Raw genomic sequence first — 7,643 nt, 5'->3', positions numbered from 1 at the left:
GAACCCTGCAATAGCAGAGGTAAATTACATGGGTGAACCGTATGGAAACACCTATAATCCATCATGGAAAAATTATCTAAATTTCTCATGGAAGGATCAAAGGCCTCAACAAGGCTTTAATAATGGTGGAAGAAATATGTTTAACAATAGCAAGCCTTTTCCATCATCCACTCAGCAACAGACAGAGAATTCTGAGCAGAATCCTTGTTCACCAATGAACTAAGTGATTTGGATCAACTGACATTGCCTCAGAAGAGACAGGATCCTGGAAAGTTCATAATACCTTGTACCATAGGCACCATGATCTTTAAGGCTCTGTGTGATCTTGGTTTAGGGATAAACCTCATACCTCTCTCTGTAATAGAGAAACTGGGAATCTATGGGGTGCAAGCTGCTAAAATCTCATTAGAGATGGCAGATAATTCAAGAAAACAGTCTTATGGACAAGTAGAGGATGTGTTAGTAAAGGTTGAAGGCCTTTACATCCCTGCTGATTTCATAGTCCTAGACACTGGAAAGGAAGAGGATGAAACCATCATCCTAGGAAGGCCTTTCCTAGCCACAGCAAGAGCTGTGATTGATGTGGACAGAGGAGAATTGATCCTTCAATTAAATAAGGACAACCTTGTGTTTACAACTCAAGGATCTCTCTCTGCATCCATGGAGAGGAAGCAGAAAAAGCTTCTCTCAAAGCAGAGTCAACCAAAGCCCCCACAGTCAAACTCTAAGTTTGGTGTCAAACCCCCATATCCAAACTCTAAGTTTGGTGTTGGGAGGTCTCAACAAAGCTCTGCACATCTGTGAGGCTCCATGAGAGCCCACTGTCAAGCTATTGACATTAAAGAAGCGCTTGTTGGGAGGCAACCCAATTTTTTTTATTTATCTAACTATATTTTTCTTAGTTATATGTCTTTATAGGTTCATGATCATGTGGAGTCACAAAATAAACGAAAAATTTAGAAACAGAATCAAAAACAGCGGAAGAAAAATCACACCCTGGAGGAAGCACCTGCCTGGCGTTCAACGCCAGAATAGAGCATGGTTCTGGCGCTGAACGCCCAAAATGGGCAGAATCTGGGCGCTGAACACCAGAATTGCACCCTGGAGAGGAGCTGGCGCTGAACGCCCAGAACAAGCATGGTTCTGGCGTTCAACGCCAGAAATGGGCAACAAATGGGCGTTGAACGCCCAAAATGGGCACCAACCTGGCGCTGAACGCCCAGAGTTGTGTGCAAGGGCATTTTACATACCTAATTTGGTGCAAGGTTGTAAATCCTTTAACACCTCAGGATCTGTGGACCCACAGGATCACCTCAGGATCTGTGGACCCCACAGGATCCCCACCTACCTCCACTCACTTCTTCTCACCCCTCTTTCACACAATCTCATAAACACTCTTCCCCAAAACCCTTCACCAATCACCTCAATCTCTCTTCCCCATCACCTCTTCACCACTCACATCCATCCACTCTTCCCCATAAACCTACCCAATAAACTCTACCTACCTTCAAAATTCAAAATCAATTTCCCACCCAGACCCACCCATATGGCCGAACCTTAACCCCCCTCCCTTCCCTATATAAAGCCTTCCATTCTTCTTCATTTTCACACAACACAACCCTCTCTTCTCTTCTTGGCCGAAATACACCTCCCCCCTCTTCTCCATATTTTCTTCTTCTTCTTCATCTAATTCTTTCTTCTCTTGCTCGAGGGCGAGCAACATTCTAAGTTTGGTGTGGTAAAAGCATAAGCTTTTTGTTTTTCCATTACCATTGATGGCACCTAAGACCGGAGAATCCTCTAGAAAAGGAAAAGGGAAGACAAAAGCTTCCACCTCTGAGTCATGGGAGATGGAAAGGTTCATCTCCAAAGCCCATCAAGACCACTTCTATGATGTTGTGGCCAAGAAGAAGGTGATTCTCGAGGTCCCTTTCAGGCTCAAGAGGCGCAGGAAGCTCATCACCATGAGATCCCGGAGATGCCTCAAATGCATTTTCCTCCACAAAACTATTGGGAGAAAATCAACACCTTCCTAGGAGAATTAAGTTCCAACATGGGACAACTAAGGGTGGAACATCAAGAGTACTCCATCATCCTTCATGAAATAAGAGAAGATCAAAAAGCAATGAGGGAGGAGCAACAAAGACAAGGAAGAGACATAGAAGAGCTCAAGGACATCATTGGTTCCTCAAGAAGGAAACGCCACCATCACTAAGGTGGATTCATTCCTTGTTCTTATTTCTTCTGTTTTTCGTTTTCTATGTTATGTGCTTATCTATGTTTGTGTCTTCATTACATGATCATTAGTAGTTAGTAACTTTGTCTTAAAGTTATGAATGTCCTATGAATCCATCACCTCTCTTAAATGAAAAATATTTTAATTCAAAAGAACAAGAAGTACATGAGTTTTGAATTTATCCTTGAACTTAGTTTAATTATATTGATGTGGTGACAATGCTTCTTATTTTCTGAATGAATGCTTGAACAGTGCGTATGTCTTTTGAAATTGTTGTTTAAGAATGTTAAATATGTTGGCTCTTGAAAGAATGATGACAAGGAGACATGTTATTTGATAATCTGAAAAATCATAAAAATCATTCTTGAAGCAAGAAAAAGCAGCAAAGAACAAAGCTTGCAGAAAAAAAAAATAGGCGAAAAAAAAATATAGAAAGAAAAAGAAAAAGCAAGCAGAAAAAGCCAAAAGCTCTTAAAACCAAGAGGCAAGAGCAAAAAGCCAATAACCCTTAAAACCAAAAGGCAAGGGCAAATAAAAAAGATCCCAAGGCTTTGAGCATCAGTGGATAGGAGGGCCTAAAGGAATAAAATCCTGGCCTAAGCGGCTAAACCAAGCTGTCCCTAACCATGTGCTTGTGGCGTGAAGGTGTCAAGTGAAAACTTGAGACTGAGCGGTTAAAGTCAAGGTCCAAAGCAAAAAAAGAGTGTGCTTAAGAACCCTGGACACCTCTAATTGGGGACTCTAGCAAAGCTGAGTCACAATCTGAAAAGGTTCACCCAATCATGTGTCTGTGGCATTTATGTATCCGGTGGTAATACTGGAAAATAAAGTGCTTAGGGCCACGGCCAAGACTCATAAAACAGCTGTGTTCAAGAATCATCATACTGAACTAGGAGAATCAATAACACTATCTGAACTCTGAGTTCCTATAGATGCCAATCATTCTGAACCTCAATGGATAAAGTGAGATGGCAAAACTATTCAAGAGGCAAAAAGCTATAAGTCCTGCTCATCTGATTGGAGCTATGTTTCATTGATAGTTTGGAATTTATAGTATATTCTCTTCTTTTTATCCTATTTGATTTTCAGTTGCTTGGGGACAAGCAACAATTTAAGTTTGGTGTTGTGATGAGCGGATAATTTATACGCTTTTTGACATTGTTTTTAGTATGTTTTTAGTAGAATCTGGTTACTTTTAGGGATGTTTTCATTAGTTTTTATGTTAAATTCACATTTCTGGACTTTACTATGAGTTTGTGTGTTTTTCTGTGATTTTAGGTATTTTCTGGCTGAAATTGAGGGACTTGAGCAAAAATCAGATTTAGAGGTTGAAGAAGGACTGCTGATGCTGTTGGATTCTGACCTCCCTGCACTCAATGGATTTTCTGGAGCTACAGAACTCAAAATGGCGCGCTTCCAATTGCGTTGGAAAGTAGACATCCACGGTTTTTCAGAAATGTATAATAGTCCATACTTTGCCCAAGTTTAGACGACGCAAACTGGTGTTCAACGCCAGCCCTCTGCCCAATTCTGGCATCCAGCGCCAGAAACAAGCTGCAAAGTGGAGTTCAACGCCCAAACTGGCACAAAAGCTGGCGTTCAACTCCAGGAATGACCTCTACACGTGTAGACTTCAAGCTCAGCCCAAGCACACACCAAGTGGGCCCCGGAAGTGGATTTATGCATCAATTACTTACTTTTGTAAACCCTAGTAACTAGTTTATTATAAATAGGACTTTTTACTATTGTATTAGAGGTCTTTGAACATCTTTGGACGCCTGGTTCTTAGATCAGAGGGGCTGGCCATTCGGCCATGCCTAGACCTTTCACTTATGTAATTTCAATGGTAGAGTTTCTACACTCCATAGATTAAGGTGTAAAGCTCTGCTGTTCCTCAAAGATTAATGCAAAGGATTGAATGACTGTGACGAGCTTCAAACTCGCGAGTGCTGGGCGTAGTGACAGACGCAAAAGGAGGGTGAATCCTATTCCAGCATGATCGGGAACCTCAGATGATTAGCCGTGCCGTGACAGGGCATCTTGGACCATTTTCACAAGAGGAGGGGATGTAGCCACTGATAACGGTGATGCCCTTGCATAAAGCCAGCCATGGAAAGGAGTAAGACTGATTGGATGAAGACAGCAGGAAAGCAGAGGTTCAGAGGAACGAAAGCATCTCTATGCGCTTATCTGAAATTCTCACCAATGATTTACATAAGTATTTCTATCCCTCTTTTATTATTTATTTTCGAAAACTCCATAACTATTTTATATCCGCCTGACTAAGATTTACAAGGTGACCATAGCTTGCTTCATACCAACAATCTCCGTGGGATTCGACCCTTACTCACGTAAGGTATTACTTGGATGACCTAGTGCACTTGCTGGTTAGTCGTGCGAAGTTGTGAACCATGGTATTGGCATCATATTTTTTGGCGCCATTACCAGGGAAAGAAAGAGCAATGAATTTTACATAATCAAGGTGTAATCACAATTTCGTCCACCATCGTCTTCCAACGAGTTGCAGGGAAGGGTGCTATTTTATTAATCAGAATGTTTTCGAAAAGGTTTTGGTTTAATGGTAGAAAATTAAACTAGAGAATTTATATAAATTTAAATAAAAGACTTGACTGGGAGTTGATTACATGGAAGCCCTATTCTTGATGGAATACTCTCAAGATTAATTGACAATTGAGAGTTATTACGTTTAGTTATCCCTTACTAAGTAAGGGAAGGTCAAACAAGTTGGAATGCTGTTCTATCCACAAGTCCCAATCCACCCTTGGGTGGATTGGTGTCAGGAACTAGAGAGCAAACCAACAATAACCCAATCACAATCTTTCTCTTGAGCATTCTAACTCAAGGGTTCCTTTCAATCAACTCCCCATCAAGTTAGGGAACTACTCACTCATTGTAAATGTAAAATTCATAACATCAGAATAGGAATTAAAGAAAGACATGATAAATAATGAGAAAAAGATTAATTAAAAATAAAAGTAATTCTTGTATTAATGAAAACTAAAATAATCCAATAGTAAAATTAAGTAAAATTAAGGAATATGAGAGAGTAAGAGACAAGTGAAGAGAACGAACTAGAATGTCGAAGTCTTGATGAGGCAATAACTCTTCTCAATATCCCAATGCAAAAACAATGAAAATAACCAATCCTAAAACTATAAATGTGTAGAGAGAAAAAAACCTAGAGGAAGAAGAAAACTAGATCTAAAAACTAAAACTACGTGGAATGAATGTTGTCTTTGGTTTCTGCATGTTCTCTGGCTCTAGTCTGCTGTTCTGGGCCGAAAACTGGGTCAAAATAGGGTCCAAAATCGCCCCCAGCGAATTTTGCAGATTATGCAGATCGCGCATGTCACGCGATCGTGTCATCCATGCGGACGCATCATTCGCGTTTTTCCCTGCCACGCGTTCGCGTCGTCCACGCCTCCGCGTCGCTTGTGCTTTTCCAATCCGCGTGGTCGCATGAGTCATGCGGCCGTGTCACTGCGATTTCTCCTCTTTCGCGCGGTTGCGTGAGCCATGCGGCCGCGTCACCTCTCGCTGGTTATCTCCTCAATTTCTTGTGTTCCTTCCATTTTGCTAGCTTCCTTTCTAATCTCCAACTCATTCATGCCCTATAAAGCCTGAGACGCTTAACACACAGATCACGGCATCAAATGGAATAAAGGAGAATTAAAATGCATAATTAAAAGTCTCTAGGAGGCATTTTTCAATCATGTAATAATTTTAGGAAGGAAATATAAATGCATGCTAAATTAATGAATAAGTGGGTAAGGATCATGATAAAACCACACAATTAAACACAATATAAACCATAAAATAGTGGTTTATCAACCTCCCCACACTTAAACACTAGCATGTTCTCATGCTTAATTGAAGGAGATAAAATAAATAAATATGAACATGTAGAAACTCATGCAATGCAATGCAATCCTATATACATGAATGCAACTATATGATTCTTGTCCACTTGATCAAAAGTAAATAAGCTCTTCAAAACAATTGCAAATCAAATTCCACTAATTCTATCATTATACAGTAAGACAGATAAAAGTGCAAGAAGATAGCTCATGAAAGCAGGGAACATGGAAATTCAAGCATTGAACCCTCACTGATGATGTATGTACGCTCTAATCTCTCTATTGTATAGGGTAATCACTCTATCCTTCTCTTAATCATGCTCTCTAACTTTTGTTCTTCTCCTAACCAATCAACAACAGTTAATATACCAATGTAAACATCATGAGGTCTTTTCAAGGCTGTAATGGGGCTAAGGTAGGGGTAGGGATACATATATGGTTAAATGAGCTTATAAATTAAATCTTTAATTAACCCAAGCTTTAACCCAACCTATGTATATTTAGTGTAACCTTAGAATTCATACCTAGCTACCCAGAATTCCCTTTTACATTCCATACTCATGTATCAACTTTTTATTTTAATTTTATCATATGTGCATTGATCTTTGAATTCTTAATTCAGCATTGGGGTAATTTTGTGCCCTTATTTATTTATTGATTGATTTTTTTTATAGACATAAAAATAAACATAGCTTATCGATGCACATAGATTTTTAATTCTTATAGTTTCACATGAGTAGGTATCCAAATTCCTATTGTATTATCATGACACATTCCCTTAATAACTTTTATTCCCACAATTTCCCATACTTAACTAGCACACACAATTCTATCTTAAGCTAACCAAAGATTCAATTTGGGATATACAATTATTTTTCCGCTTAAGGCTAGTAATGTGGTGAAATATAGAACAAACGGGATTTAAAGGCTCAAAGTGGTTAACAAAGGTAATTGAAAAGGTTAGGCTTAATTTGGATAAGTGAGTTTAAACAAATAATAGCCTCAATCATATGCAAGCATACAAATATAATAAATATTGGACATATAGGATGAAACAAAATATAGATTACAATCATAGAGAAGTAAACACACAAGAATAAAATATTTATGGTTAAATAATGTAACCATGCATAAAGGCTCAAATCTTCATAGGTTGTGTGTTCTTTAGCTCAAAAATCATGTTTCAAATACATCTTCAAGCAGATTTATCATAAAAAAATTTTAAAAATTAGTGAAATTTATTGTCTTTATACATCTTCAAATACATGTTCCAAAGATAGAGTCTTAGAAGAAACTTATTGTCTTTATAATCAAGTAGAGCATGCATGCAACTAACCTATTACTATGCAATTTATCCTATTCTATAAAAGAAAGAAAATCTAACTAAGATATCCTAATTTATTGGTGCTAGCAAAGAGAAATTACCTCCGGAAGTCAGGTACTGACCGACCTCCCCACACTTAAGGCTTTGCACCGTCCTCGGTGCCATCTGTCAGGAACAGGGGTGGGCTGGTAGCAGTATCTCCACA

This window comes from Arachis ipaensis, chromosome B09 (genome assembly GCF_000816755.2).
Source record: "Arachis ipaensis cultivar K30076 chromosome B09, Araip1.1, whole genome shotgun sequence".
In the NCBI taxonomy this organism is placed as follows: Eukaryota; Viridiplantae; Streptophyta; class Magnoliopsida; order Fabales; family Fabaceae; genus Arachis; species Arachis ipaensis.
The sequence above is the reverse complement of the archived record's forward strand: the minus strand, read 5'-3'. Positions refer to the sequence as shown.